The sequence below is a fragment of the Saccostrea echinata genome, unplaced genomic scaffold (genome assembly GCF_033153115.1).
Source record: "Saccostrea echinata isolate AGI-Se365-2 ecotype Australia unplaced genomic scaffold, CSIRO_AGI_Sech_v1 ptg000052l, whole genome shotgun sequence".
NCBI lineage: Eukaryota > Metazoa > Mollusca > Bivalvia > Ostreida > Ostreidae > Saccostrea > Saccostrea echinata.
Genome location: NW_026889801.1, coordinates 7,019,391 through 7,035,693, shown reverse-complemented (window position 1 = coordinate 7,035,693; position 16,303 = coordinate 7,019,391).

The window sequence follows — 16,303 nt, the reverse complement described above, 5'->3', positions numbered from 1 at the left end:
AACATGTGTTTCAGAAATCGCCATTGGCATTTTAAGACAAAAGATTAATTAATATTTATTAGTGAAAACCTTTTCTGATCCGAAACCCCTGAACATAAATAATGTTACGAAGTACTGAACGTAGAAAATTCGAGTTGACAAATCAAATAAACAATAGATTGATTTTACAGATTGCGTGTAATTCTTGTGATAGGCCTCTATAAGACAAATGCCCTACATTGTATAAAAGAATAACTTACTACCATGGCAGTGACAACTCTTTATAGTTTTAAGTAATTTTAGTATCATCTGTATGCTGTGACCTAGCCGACACATGAAATAAAGGTCAAAGGGAGGCTACTTGCTATCTCTTTCTATTTTGAGTTACTCCGCTTAAATGTAACAGTACCAAGGGAGAGAGGGCAACCAAGATTAGCAAGCATGTTTATACTATAATAGTGTAAATTCATAAATGGGGGATTAGAGCTTTGACATAAAATAAGAAGCAAAAAAGAAAAAAAGAAATACTATTACATTTACAAAAAAGACAGGGGTTATTGGGGGTGGGGGTGGGTGGGTCGGGATTCCCACCCTACTCATTAAATTCGTGAGACAGTTCGATAAATTGCTACTGTCATTTAAACAAAAAAGTAGTAAAGTGAATAAATATCAATGCCAATAATATAAGTCCTTGAAAAAATATAGTATAAAAAATTAATTCAATCGCAGTTTTCATTTTTTTTTTCAATCTCTATGATAAAAATTTAATTTAAAAACGATTGATTTTTCGTGACTCGGTCATTGCATAAATTTATTATACATGTATATCCCAGGCCCGTAAGTAGCGATTTCAGTTGGGGGGGGGGGGGGGCACAGTCATCATACATTTTCAGTTGGGGGCACTATCTATTACCAAAATTTCCTTGACAAGCAATGAACAAAAAAAAAAAAAAAAAAAAAAAAAAAAAAAAAAAAAAATCGAAACAAAACAAAAAATCATCATCAGACGTTTTTATTGAGGGGACACAAGCAAGATATAGTAGCTTTATTTTATATAGTATTCTATATATCGGCAAAATTATTGGGGGGGGGGGGTCGTCTCCCCCGGTTTTTTATGGCCATGTATCCTGAATGTATTTATTATTATTATTAACGGACATAACTATAACATATATTACGGTAGTGCATCGAAATCCTCAAAATGACAATATAATAGATGATAACTTCAATCGTATTCATTTTTAATGCAACTTTTTATTTAAATTTAATGTTTTCGTAATTGAAGAGTACTTGTGTGTTCTCTGATAAAACGTCTATTTTGTGTGTACACCGTTTGACCATACAATAACACATTAAAGAATGATAAAATCCTTATCCATGGCTACTAATAGAATATATTTTACTACATTAATTCAGTTTTACTCAAATATGATGGATTAACACTTTGTGTTTGTTTTCAGCCTAACGGGTCTCTTATTTTTATTAAAAACGTGTTACATGTATCTACGATTATACCAGACAACCGTTGTATTTAACAAATATTCATTTCATTTCTTAAGAGTACAAATAGCTTTAATTAAAAAATAAGCCAAAAGTTTTCAAAACTTCTTGAAAAATTCATGGTAAAATTTTCCTAAAATTTTAAAGAAAAGCTTATATTGTTTATTCTTATTCCATTTACGCGCATGTGTTACTTTCTTATACAAAATGTCAACGTCACGACGTTAAAGTATGTGACGTCAACGTAATGACGTGATAGTATTAATAAGGAAAAAACACTAAATTTAAACGATTTTAAAAAGAAAACCAGAAAAGATATAGTTAAAAAATAAATTGTTTTACAACATACAAATCTTAGAGTATTATGTGAGAAAGTTTCATTTATTTTGATGACTGGACCGATTTTGGCACTTCGTGGGATAAGCTCTTTAACATTGAAGTAATTGTTACTATTCTTTTTATATTGCTTTAATTAAAATGTTGATACAATGTATAAAAATATCAGCTTAATTATTTTTATAGTAAAAAAGATTTATTTTGAATCTAAAAAAGTAAATCTATGAATTATTTATCATCTGGGGAATTCAAAGTATTACTCTATATGAATAAATTCTATAACCATAATAAACATTATGCTGAAAATTAGAGCATGGTGAGAATAAAAATAAAACAAGTGGCAGACTGTGCATCGCAAAGAGATGTTTACATCAGTAAATACATGCGCTAGTACTCTTTATTATCTGTGCTAATTTCCGACATGTATATGCAGCACTTTAAGTAGTCTCAAGAACAATTTACAAAAGGCAAGTGTAATTTAAGGATATTTGAAGAATGTTCTTTAACGCAGAGAAAAAAATCGACATCTTTATTTTATTCTATTCTGAATTATAAAACAAAATTAGAAAGATCAAAAAACACACTGTTGCACAATAGATAAAAAAGCTTTCTTTTTTTTTTTGGCTATATCAGTTTTATTCTTTAAACAATTACAACAGAAGCTATCTCAGCTGACTGTCGATTACCAGGGGTGTTATATCAAGGAACCAAAAACGTGACGGAAACAGGTAGAGCGTGTCAAAGATGGGATACACAGAGCCCACATCAACACACTTATGATGTTTTAAGCATTGCACAGGAGAACTACTGTAGAAATTTCGACAGAGAGGAACCATGGTGTTTCACTAATGACCCGGATGTCCGATGGGAACTCTGTGGGGTGGGAATTTGTGGTAAGTATATTTTACCAGGATTTTAAATCTTCTAAAATATTAGCTGAGTTTCATAATATATGATTTTTTGTATATTTTTTTTCAGCAACGCCTTGTCTAAATCAGTCTTTTTATACCAAGGAAATAACCAACAAGTGTATTTCTGATATCCCAAGCGGAAGTGGAAACTGTAGGTCAGCACATTATATAGAAACAATAGAATAGTGATGTTGCAGTATTTACACGTATTCAAAGATACATATTTTACATTGAAGCAAATTCTAATCAAACATAAAGAAATAAAATTGTCAAAGTATCAGCTGTAATTATAAGAATATCTCGTTGTAATCCTGTATAGAAAACGAAATAATCCACTTGTGATGGCGGTTTACGGAGGTTCAGGCATGTGTTCATGTATAGCTTATTAAAAAAACAGAGCGTAATGAATTGATTGATTTCTTAGAGTAATATTATTCTCTATCAAAATTTTTAATTTGTCACCAAGAATGTGAACATTTTTACTCTTTTTCCGTGTTTACCACACAAATTGTTTAAATAAACAACCTTTATATATTGCATTACTTAATGAGTCATGTGCATATTTTCCAGCTATATAATAAACTTAGTGTTGTGCTTGAAGAAGATTATTGAAAATCGCACGGGTTCCAATTGTCCTCAGATAAAATGGAGATCCATTGCTCTGCAAAAAAGGATGCTTTAGAAGAGTTAACAGGACGGTCTATCTCTCAGTGTAAGTAACCAAAAAAAAAAAAAAAAAAAAAGGGAAAACAGAAGATGAATTATGCCGGTATTCATTCCAAATACATACTGATACGACAAAAATGTTACAAAGATTAACATATTGTGTTTATGTGTTGATCTGTTCTAGGAATGGCAATGCTTAACCGGTTAACCGACTAATCGATCGTAACAGGTTACTATTTTCATAACCGGTTAATTGATTTTTTAGAAAACACATACTTTTGGCATATTTTTTTCACAATTAAAACTTTAAGTAAGCATATTTGAATCTGAAATGCTGCATTTAATCGACGTTGTTAAAAAAAATTCACAAGACACGCCGTCATCAAAACAGACCCCATAACTTACTGTCATTATATACCTAATTACTAACCAAAGTGTAAGTACCTTATACGTTTAGAAATATCTTGTTGTTTTTGTTCTGCGTTAAGACAACAAACTTGTTTTCTTTTCAATATTGTTTTACATGACAAGTGTTTTAAAATCACTGGGAGATTTATTCCACAAAATGCCACAACCGCCATCGACATCTTGGCGACATTTGTACATGTAAGTATTTTAGAATATATTGTACTCGCCTCTGTTCTTCAGGATCTATCGTATTTTACTAATAAATCTGCCACTGCCGCGCATAACAAACACGATTTCATTATGTGCTCAGTCATGTACACGTACCCCAAATTACCACAGTTTCATATCATTTGTCAAAATATAATAAATATTCAGTTATCACCAAGAACAAGCAAATTTCGGTGTAGACAGATACTGGTTTGTCGAAAAAGAATGGACACAGAAATCGTGGCTTGCGACGATGCCGAAACATCTGTGCCGTCAGAGAGATGTGTTTTGTTGTTGTTGTTGTTTTTGTTTTCTTTTTTTTGCGAATAAATGTTGAAGTCTTCCTATTTCTACCAGTGGTTGATTAAATTGTTCATTCCAAATAGGAGTTACATCTGCAGTGGAGAAACGAAAGATATGTGAATTTCAGTAAAAATATGGTTGAACTCTTACAGCAATAGTTTATGAAATAAACGTTTGTGTTTATATCTGTTTCTACTTTATATTTAGAAATCTTTTTTCATTTCCGAGATATATGGAAAAGGAAAATTTAGTCGCCGGCTCTTTAACTCCTTAATGGGGAGTAAGAAAAAAAATTGAAAGGCTGCATATTGTTAAGAACATTATTTTGAACATCTTTTGTTTAATATTGCTTTCCAAATTATTTACCATTTTCGAGATAAAATGCTACAAACATTTGGCATTCTGGCCCTTATGACCTATAATTACGTTATATATAACGTACCTATCATATCACGTACTTATAGATTTTTAAGATAAACTTTTTGGGTTTAGTAATGTATAGCGAAATATTGATTGTTAAAGAGTTATAGATTAAAGACTTTTGGACTCTAAGGGACCCTAACTTGAGGGAGTGCCCTTTTTCGTTTATATCAAATGAAAGGTCTTGTGATTTTGAATTTGTTCTTTGTTCAGCATCTATTCAGAAGTCTCTTTTCGTTTTCGAGCTATGTAGAATAGAAATAATTAGGGGCCAGTCCTTAAAGACCTGAATGGGGCCGTTTTACAAAAATTGAACAGGTGAATATTGTTGAGAACTTTATTCTGAAAATCTTTTGTTCAATATTGCTTATATTCTGGCCCCTTCTGGCCCATAATTACGTAACATATGATCAAAATTTTATAATATATCGTTGTCTATATCGTTGTAAGACGGACGTTTTTGCTTCAGAAACGAATAACAAAGTACTGATCATTATAATGAGTTATTGGTTAAAGACTTTGGTTCCTCTCAGCCCCTAATTTTAGGGATAAACCCCTTTTTTTATCGATATTAAATGAAAGGTCTTGTGATTTTAAAGACTTTTTGTTCAACAACTATTCAGAAATTTCTTGTCGTTTTCGTGATATGTAGAATAGAAATATTTAGGGGCCTGCCATTCAAGTCCTTAACGGGCCGTTTTGCAAAAATTTAAAGGGTGCTTTTCAAGATATAATGCATCAAAGACTTAGCATTCTGGTCCCTTATGGTCCCTTTTAGCGTAATATATGATCAAAATTTTATAATATATAGTTGCACATCGTTAAGATGAACATTTTTGCTTCAGTAATGAATAATAAAATATTGATCGGTAAAGAATTACAGAATAAAGACTTTTGGCCCCTCTTACCCCTAATTTAATGGGTTATCCTTTTTTCCCTGATATCAAATGAAAGGTCTTCTGAGTTCAAAGACTTTTGTTTGAGAGGTATTCAAACTTGTCGTTTTGGAGATATGTAGAATAGAAATAATTAGGGACCAGCCAATTCAGTCCTTAATGAAGCCGTTTTGCAACCATTTAAAGGATGCATATTCTTTAGAACATTATTCTGAAGATCTTTTGTTCAATATTGCTTATCAAAATATTTCCCTTTTCGAGATATAAAGCGTCAAAGATTTAGCATTCCGGCCCCTTATGGCCCCTTATTACGTAACTTATGATCAAAATTTTAACATAAATAGTTGCAGATTTTAAGTTAACGTTTCTGCTTCTGTAACGTATTACAACATATTAATCGTTAAAGAGTTAAAAGTGAAAGAATTTGGCCCCTCTGAGCCCCTTATTTAAGGGGTCATCCCCATTCTTGAGATTTTTTTCATTCCGCAGTACAGGTAAGGCTACAAAAAGGGGGCGGAGCCTAATTTGTGAGGGAAATATTAACTATGACATCATACAAAACCAACAAGTCTTAAAATTACTAGAAAATGAAAAGATTTGCTATTTTAAACTATAGGTGACCATCAAACTACATTTGAACTTACTATAACATGCTGTTTTGTCTTTAGTTAAATCCCACATAGCAAGGTATAAACAAGTCACTGATCACGATGCACTTGTCGATGTGACGTCATTTCGTTAAACTTGACGCAGTTTGTATGCAACGAGAATCGGATCAAGTGATATTTTCACAACGAAAAATGCATTCTATAATCAAATAAAATATTATATAAAATATGCGGTCAAACAAATATGATTATAACAATGAAATAGCAGAATCTATAGAGGATCGCAGCACTTTTCAAAAAATACAATACCTGTTGAAAATATTTATACATTAAATTTAGAATTTTAACTTGATTATGCCCTTGCACCAGTGAAATTTATAGGTGACCTCAATACTGCAAGTATATGTGCTATATCACATGACCGCCGCATCACGTGACAAGTCTTAATATAAAATCTTATCGTCCTCAATATGTAGTTATTAACCATAATTACATGTGTCCGATATAAGTAAAGTACTGAAAAGAATCGCCATCCTGATTAAGAATATATTTTTAATCGCAAAAATTGCCCATATTTCCATTGTGCACCTTAACTCTACTGCGTCTGCACAAGTTTTGTTCAACATGTCTTTACAAAATACTCATTGATAAAAAGTTGTCGCAAGAAATGTCTTTAAAATTTACTCATAATTAGTGACCTTAATCTCGGCCCCCTCAGAGCGTCCATACTAGGTACTTCCGGAAAATTTGAAACCAAGGTGCATAACACTGACATGTCGACTACATCCCTGAAAGTTTCGGCACTCTAGCTTTTTCTTTGTCGTTTTTGAGATTTTGAGATCTGTTGCTGATAAAAAGGTCATCTAAAAATCGATAAATGTGGGATAACTTCCGACCGGAAGTATGAACTACCTGTACAAATTTAAAATGAGGTCACATAAACGACAAAAAATTGAAGGAAATCGAAAGAGCCATCTTCAAGAATTGTTCTGCACAAAATCTGTAAGGAAAAAAGAAAATAATAATAATAAAAACAGTGAAAAAGAAACATAAGAATAATAGAAGGGTCTTCTGCTGAAGACGAAAGACCCTAATAATTCAAAAAGACTTTGCAAACAATTCCTATCCGTTCGATTAACAGGTTACTAAGTGGGAAAAATTTTCGATAACCGGTTACAAAAAAATGTCCGATTGCCATTCCTAGTTTGTTCCATCCGAATATTAAAGTAGCCATATATTAATAACATTGCCATAGAAATTTATACTTATTTTTGTGATTGAGTAAACTTTTTTTTTTAAATTTTTTTTAACATAAGATTTTTCTTGTTTCCTGCTTATCCTTATGGCTGATTTTTTTTTTAAAGTTTGAATTTCAATAAAACTATCAGTATTTATATTCAGAAGAATACGAATTTGAAATAAATCCGCCTAAATGTACCTAATCTGATACACTTCTTGTCCTCTTATCTAAATTTAGAATAAAACAGCGTATTGGGCATTGTATGATATCAAGGATACATGAAAATGACGAAACAAACTCTACTTGTCTTGTCAAAGATAAAATTAAGATGACCAATAGATTTCTACCTCTTCTTCCACAACAGATTCAAAAGAATGCTGGTCTTTGTAAGTATTTTTAAGACATTAAGACAAGGATTTATATCTTCTTTTTTTTTCGATACACCCCATTCAACTAAAAAAAACCCACTGTGTCTGATACATCTGCTTCATATTGGAATATCTTACTAGAGAAAGACCTTAATGAAAATCTAACGAATAAACTTCTTGATCTATTGATGACATCAACTTTTCTACCGTAGATGCCCCTTATTTATGCAAAAATTTGGCATTAAACCATTATTACCTGAAAACGGGGCTTATTTCTAAACTGTATAGTAGCAACAATTTCTAAAACAAGCAGGATTGAAGGTACAAATTTTAAGGTATCAACAATCTCATTTAAAGTCAAAATTTTGCATAGTCGATGTTTGATACAAGACCCTATTTGTAAATACAGTCTGTCGATAGATCGAATCTTGACCGACATCTTTCGTACAAACTGTCAGGTCATTATTTTCATACTGATTTCCGTTTACTCGATCATAACAAAGAGCACACTGCGGGTATGACCTGTCGACAGGGGATGCTAAATAATCCATATTATTACAGGTCCGTGTTTGTTTTGCCCACGCGTTTTATTGCTTCATTATACTTTTGTGTATGATTACTAATTTTTATCTTCATATTTCATTTTAAAACCATTCTTAATTAATTTTGTAGGTGTAAAATACTTATATTCTGAGTTCCCTGCACCGTTGGAAAATACAAATGGTATCACTTTATCCTACATTAATCTTAATGCATCTTATGTTCTTGAAAGAATCAGGCACTTTTCGCAAGATAAAAAGAAAAAAGAAAGAAAAAAAAAGAAATAAGACCATTGTAAACACTATCACATTGATCTTATATATTAAAATCAGAATAAGAGTATTCCACGATATTTGAAGGAATTTCTGGTATCTACAAAGATGATAAGCTATATTATGTTCCCCTTTTATACATTCATTCTTTAAAAATTAACGTTATTTATTGTTGTTTAAATAGTTGCTACTACAACCCAGAAATGAAAGCATAGAGGGATACTTCCACTAATGAATGCTTCAATTCCCCATCCCCATAATTTGAAAGGATTTTTCAATTATGACGTTAATTTTAAGGACGTGCAAATTACGCGATAAATCATTTTCAATTCATCTCTTCTAAAATACACAAAACAGAGAACAAAATCACAATAATGTCAAGAATCAATCATCTCCTTGTAAATATATATATATATAAACTATGTAATGTAACTGCTTTATTTTGCAATGGGGGGGGGGGGGATATTGAGATCCCAAGTATTGGTCATTCGGGAGCCTACATTTTGAATTTGTTTGTCATCTACACGCTATTTCACGATCTGTTATTAAATAAAGTGTTTTTGTGCTTTTGATTCCATCATAGCAGAGACATGATATTTGCATATATGTATGAGGAATCTTCATTCTTCAGTGCATCAAAAGTCTAGATCATATTTAGAAATCAATGGTCAAATATTATGACGTTGCATTGAAATTTTTAAAATTTCCAATTACCAAAAACTTCATTGTCAATTTTTCCTCATTTTTGATAGATCCATTTCAATCATTTTTAGATTTTTTTTGGTAAAATTCGAATACCGGTAGTAATTTTTTAAAATATATATTAAAAGTGTACCATATCAAGTAAATTCTATTTTGACGTCACAGTGTCCTCCAGGGTAGCCATATCAATTTATTGCACTGAAATTTGGTAACAAAAACGTTGCTTTATAAAATCTATAAGTAGCATCATACATATTTGTAATATATCAAATGATAATTTTTAAAAAGTGCACATTCTAATGTCGAATATTTGATTTCCCTTCCTTACAGAGTCAGTAAAACTTTATTGGCGAGGAAATCTTTCATATTACAAATACAGTGTACAGATTTGTTATCTTAGAACAAAATCTGAAATTTCAAAAGAAAGTGCATTTTACTAAAAAAAAAAAAAAAAAAAAAAAGCCTACTTGTGTTATAGTTTAAATGTGTTGCAAAGATTTCCATTTTCTTTTTTTTTTTTTAAATAATTTCGTTTTCAAATGTTGCAAATTTAAGTTAAGGGATATCACGAAAACAACTCTCCTTGATGAAATTCTTTGTTGTTCTCGGAAAACCTATGATTGATAAAGGTTTTTTTTTATCATCTAGATACAAAAATGCCTGCAGAAAGTCAAGAAAAAGGCTCTGATTTATTTCAAACAGCAATTTTTCTTAAGTGGATTCTGATTATCCGTTATGGTCTTTTTTAACATAAAGGTTTAAGGGGTAGGATTTCTAGTTAAAAATTAATTCCCGTTCAACGTTAAAAAATGAATAAAATCTAAGTTTTTTCATTTTACAATTTATTTTTAGGGAATGTTGTCCTGATTTTACAGTTTCATAAATTTTTAAAATTCCAATATTATATCACAAACTATATTAATTAATTATCGTCCTCCTTTTCAACTTTTGTTGTAAAAGTATTGGATAAAAGAAAATTTGCAAGATATTTAAACAAATGAAGGAAAGGAAGTACTTAACAAAGCATATCATGAATATAACATTATTTATATGTAATTCTATTGTTACGATTCATGTATGTTTCAGTAGCTGTTGCAGTGGGATTTGCTGTTGCTTTGATATTTGCTGTCAGCTTTGCAATCAACATATACAGATTAAGGTTTGTATCCTTGAATTGTTGTTCAAAATTTATTAAAATAAAATGTTCAAGAAAAAAATTCAGATGTGGCATCTTTTAGAATGGTTCATATGAGACTTTTACTCTTCTGCCTACATAAATTATATTGGGTTGGAAACACTTAAAAGCTTTTAAGATCACCTGATTAAAGCTCAAGTGAGCTTTTCTGACAAAATTTTTCTGTTGAGTCGTCGTTGTTGTTGTCGTAAACTTTTTACATTGCATCTTCTCCAGAACCACTGGACCAATTTCAAACAAACTTGTCGTAAAGCTTCCTTGGATGAAGGTGATTGATGTTTGCTAAAATGAAGCTCAAATCTCTACAAATGTTCTCAAAAGCAGCAAATCCATAATTTTTTCCTCTGAATATGAAAGCATCCTTGGGTACAGTAGATTCAGATTTCTTCAGAACATGAACCTCAGGATAATTTGTGGCACATCAGGGGGATCAAAGTTTTATATGTGAATATACAGCTGGAAGAAGTCTCCAGAAAAACAAAGCTTTGATTAATCAGACTTATATGGAAGCTTTCTCATGAGGTGTATATTCAAGTTCGTTCAAATAAAACCGGTGTAGGTTGGGATCACAATAGTTTTATGTAAGAATTTATAGGAAAAAAATGTCAAAATCCTATTAGTCATACCGATATTCAAGCATCCTCAGGTAGTTTAGATTCAAGTTTGTTCAGATCAGGTACCCCAGGAGTAGGCTGATGCTGCAATAGGGGAACAGAGTATTATAAAGTAGTAAATAGGACGAAATATTTTAAAGAGTGGCAAATCCGCACTTAATCATATTAATAAGCAAAACAAACATAATTTTTTTCTAATTTTATTTATTTTTTTTTATGTGTCCTGGGGTTAGAAATCAGAAGTTCATATTTTACATAATGCATGTGGACAGGAAAAAAGTTTGCAGAGCAGCAGTGCCATGTTGATCAAATTATCAAATGTTGTTTGGATTTAACTTAAATTAAATCATAGCTCCTTTAGAAGAAGATTTTGGTCCACAATATGCGGTCAAAATAATCATAAAATTATAAACAGGGAGATCTGAAAAAAAAAATCTTAAAACAATGAACAGCCGGGCCAACGTGACCCAGTGAGCGTTGAGGCCCATGGACCTCTTGGTTTTATTTTGTTTTATTTATTGCTACTTTAAAAAAAAAAAACGCATGATAACTAACAAAACAAAAATCTTCGTGAAAAAAAAAATGATTTTCATTTTTCTTTGTATGAATTCATACATATATCCCAAATGTACATTACGTTGAATAAATTCTTCAGTTCGGAAACACTACTTAAATAAATATTTTTTTTTCAAAATCATACAGAGCAATAACATTGAAAAAAAGACGGAGAGAATTAATGGGCCTACCCAGTATTCCACATTCGGAGGACTCTCAGTACGAAGTAAACTTAAGCTATCCAGATAATCCATATGTCGATCCTGATTATGAAACTCTGTCTGAGCAGGTCGAGGGTTATGAACATTTGCCCAGACAAGGAGATAACCCTTTGACTCTGAGTCTTACAGATGAAGATATGCCATATATAGATCCTAACAATGCAGATGGAACATATTTAGATGTAGTGCACATCGAAAAAGAACCTAATGTCATAGCAAAGAAAACAAATTCTGTAAATCAGTAAATATTTTATTTCTAAACAATATAAATGTTGGCTCTTGGTTGGGATCAACAATTGATAACCATTAAAGATATACTGCAAAACACAAAGCTACTACTTAATACATAAACAACTACTTAATATACAGGGTGTCCCAGAATATATGATACCATTTCAATATTCTGTAAAACCCAATGTAATGAATGTTGAATTACAACAAATGCATTTTAAACATTGCATATACTGTCCAATTTTTTTACACATAATTTGACAGTAATTTAAAAAAAAAAAAACAACAACAACAACAAAATGAGTTCACTCTTGAAAAATGCACTTGTTTTTAAATGATGCCCTCTAAATGACATTCTATCTTTGTAATGATAATGTCTAGACAGTGCACAAAATTCATAAACTTGAGACAACAGTGCCTCTCTCAGTAGTAACTTCTGGATTTTCATCAGAGGTAAACCTTTCATATATATCAAGGATTGTGGTTTGGGTTTAGCAGCAGTAACCTATGACTAGTATTGATAATTACAGTTTCAAAATAAGGGTAGCTAGCTCTTTTGATAATCCATTTTGATTGAAATTGCATTTTTTTGCAAGAGTTTGATGTAAATTTGATGCGTTGCAATATCATAAGTGTGAGAATTTTTAAAGAATATTTTGTTGCTAAAAAATTGTACTTATTCAAATATTTTTAGAGACATATATCAGAGAAATTGGCCAAGGGATGTGTTTGTGGCAGCTATTTCAAATGGTATCATATATTTTTGGACACCCTGTATGAGCAAACTATAATCCCCTTACATCTTGGGGATAAGATATTTAAAAATGTTACTTTAAGTTCTATATTTTTTTTTAGGAATAGTCCCTTTTGAGAAAACATAATTTAGAAATGTCACTATAATTTTAAAATAAATAGTCAGAATCAGAATTGTTAATCCCATAACAAACTGCTCAAGGAGAGTGGCCGGGAAGTCGGTGTATAGCTGTTGGAAATCTAAAGAATCATGATACTGCCAGCCATAGCGTTAATTTCAGAAAGAGGCTCGATATTATTTCCTCTGGAATACTGCCCATCTATGGGGTTCCCGACGGGAAAATCTTCCGCTACGGGTCAGGATTAGGGAAATAAATGTGTTTATTTGTTTTCAAGGTAAAAACTTAGTTTATATTACTTATAAACTATAATTTATACCAAATTTATACTCTGTCAGTTTCAGAAAGAGACTAAATATTATTTCCTCCAGAATATTTCCTATCTATGGGGCCCCCGACGGGAAAATCTTCCGCTACGGCGCCGCATTAGGGTAATAAATGTGTTTATTTGATTTCAAGGTAAAAACTTTGTTTATACTACTTATAAACTTTAATTTATACCAAAGAAAACAAATTCTATAAATCAGTTAATATCTTATTACTAAACAATCTAAATGTTGGCTCTTGGGATCAATTTATAACCATTATAGATACATACTGAAAAACACAAAGTTACTACTTAATACATAAGAAATATCAGAAAATGCTCTGCGTCGAACCTACGGCTTAAACATAGATAGTGACTATTCCTTCGCAAAGGCACCCGAATTAGAAGTAAAAGTCACGGGTCTTTTGGACATGACTATGCTGTCTGGAACAGCTAGCTAAACCTCACACTTGATCAATGAAGAACACATGGTACACTGGTACCATATTAATTAGCAAGCGAATTCATATTCCAATGAGTGAATGAGCGAATGAGTCTAGGTGAGTTAGTCAAAGTGAGCCTATGTGAGTGAGCCTAAGTGACCGAGTGAGTCTACACGAACGAGTGAGGTAAATAACTGAAATAAACAAAATCAAATACTATAATACTTATATACCAAAAAGACAATAACAGTGTTCCATAGAAATAGCTCACCTATAAACCTTACCATAATAACAAATTAAATTACTATAAAGCATATTCGATAAATTAAATAACAATAACTAATTCTCGTGACTTCAGTGACTTTAAACTTTACAAAAAATACCGGTCTGAATAAGTTTTCAATGCACAAATCATCCATAAATAATTACCAAACAACCTTACAAATAATAGGTATGAAGTTACAAAAGTTTCCTATAAAAACTTACATGGTAATAGGCCACAAATCGTAAGAAGGTATGAAGAATGTTACATGTACATCATCACGGATGGAACTGTAATGGCAGATTGAATGAAAACTTGCACGAGAAAATGAGGTAGATAACTCCTGACACAAAAGATTTCCACTCACGGAAGATAATTCAAAAATTTACAAAGAAGGATAACTCTTTCTGATATAACTAAATAATACACATATTTCACACCGTATAATTACACAAAAATCAAGCAAATAAATGAAAAATAAGAACTGTGACAGCACAATGACCTTAAAAATGCAGGTCCCGTGTCACGGTAGACGTTGGCACGATAAAGAACCCTCACTATTTAATGGCCCTGATTGCCGAATATAGGTCTAAAATTGAAGCCCTTCACCGGCATACGGTGACGTCTCTATATGAGTAAAATATTCTCGAATGGGGCGTTAAACAATATACAATCAATCATTCAATCCATCAAAGCACTTTGTGCTTAGAAGCAATTAAAACATACATGCTGGAACTTCCACTCTGCTTTCATGCAGCCCCTATCACTATTGTAATTGCATCTTCGCTAGTCAAGGGTTTATATTACGCTACTCTCCTCATAAACCCTTGGCATACGGTGCTGACAAAAGACGGGATTGTTTTCGTCACGTGAACACGATTCTTACTAAGTACGCACATATTGCGTCATCGACAGAAATAAAAAGCGTATTGAAAATAAATAATGTTTTTAAAGAATAATTAACAAGAAGGTAATAAGTTATGTTAATTTGATATTTAAACATGTTAAATGCAAATCTACATCATCTTCAGTATTGATTCTTAATCACATATTTGCACGTAGCTTAAGATATTGCATGACACGATATAGCTATTCATAGAATGGCATGTTATCTTACGGGTCGTTGTGTTTACATGCGTTTACATGCGTTTTTCATTCCCGATTTTAAAGAGTCAAGAACGCAAAAATCGTCATTTACGAAAAACAATTGCTGATTGGTCGAACGATGTCGATCAACTCCAATCACAACTTGAGAAAAAAATCCCAACTTTTTTTAACACCGTATGCCAAGGGCTTATGAGGAGAGTAGCGTATCAGAAACCCTTGCCTAGCGAAGATGTTGTAATTGTTGCAGAGTTCCTCGCCTTGATGGTATTTTCTACTCCTTTCATGCATATCGACATCTCCGTCCATTTTTTCTTTGTAATTTCTGGTCTTTAACATTACACATAAGTATGCTATGCACTGTCGAACCACATCTTTCACACTTTGTAACACTTGAACTCGCACAGACCCTCATTAATAGGTCAGAATCCCATAACGACCAATTTACTCTAATCTGATACTGTAAGAGAGTTGCTGATGCCTTGACAGAAAACAATTTATGATATTCATAAAATTGTTGTCCCCAAGTAAAATAAACATCAATGATGTGGGAAAGATATGCATCCCTACTTCTTTGAGGAAAGGTTTGTACCATAATAGATTTATATTTTGTGAAAGCCTTCACAAATTCGCCGATGGATAAATTTCTGTTAAGAATTTCATCCTTCTCTTCTTCTGTCTTAGTTTTTGGTGCTATATAATTAGACAGCAAGAGTTTGCATAGGTTAACGTCCTTACCAGATATAATGTCTTTCAGTATTGCAGGTGAAACCGCCATGACGTGCCTGCAAATCCGAAGAAGGAACACCACCCCCATTCGTTTCTCTAGTTGTACTTGTGAACAAATTCGGGTGTAATTGTGCATCAGCTTATTGATCCGGATATCCAACTGCGAAAGGCGTGTTGCTCCATCGTTATTTACTATTTCCCCTTCAATACCTCTTTCTTTCCTTTGTTATCAAACCTTAGCTTAACATATATTTTATGAGGAATAGCATGATTTATATTGGTGCTGCAAAGTTTTAGTTCAGTTTTTTTAATTTCTCATCTGTCCTATTATTTGGATCTTCCACGTCTACGACTTCTGTTCTACGGACTCTGGATCTTCATCTTGTGCAATTCATGGCGGGGTCAAAGTCCACT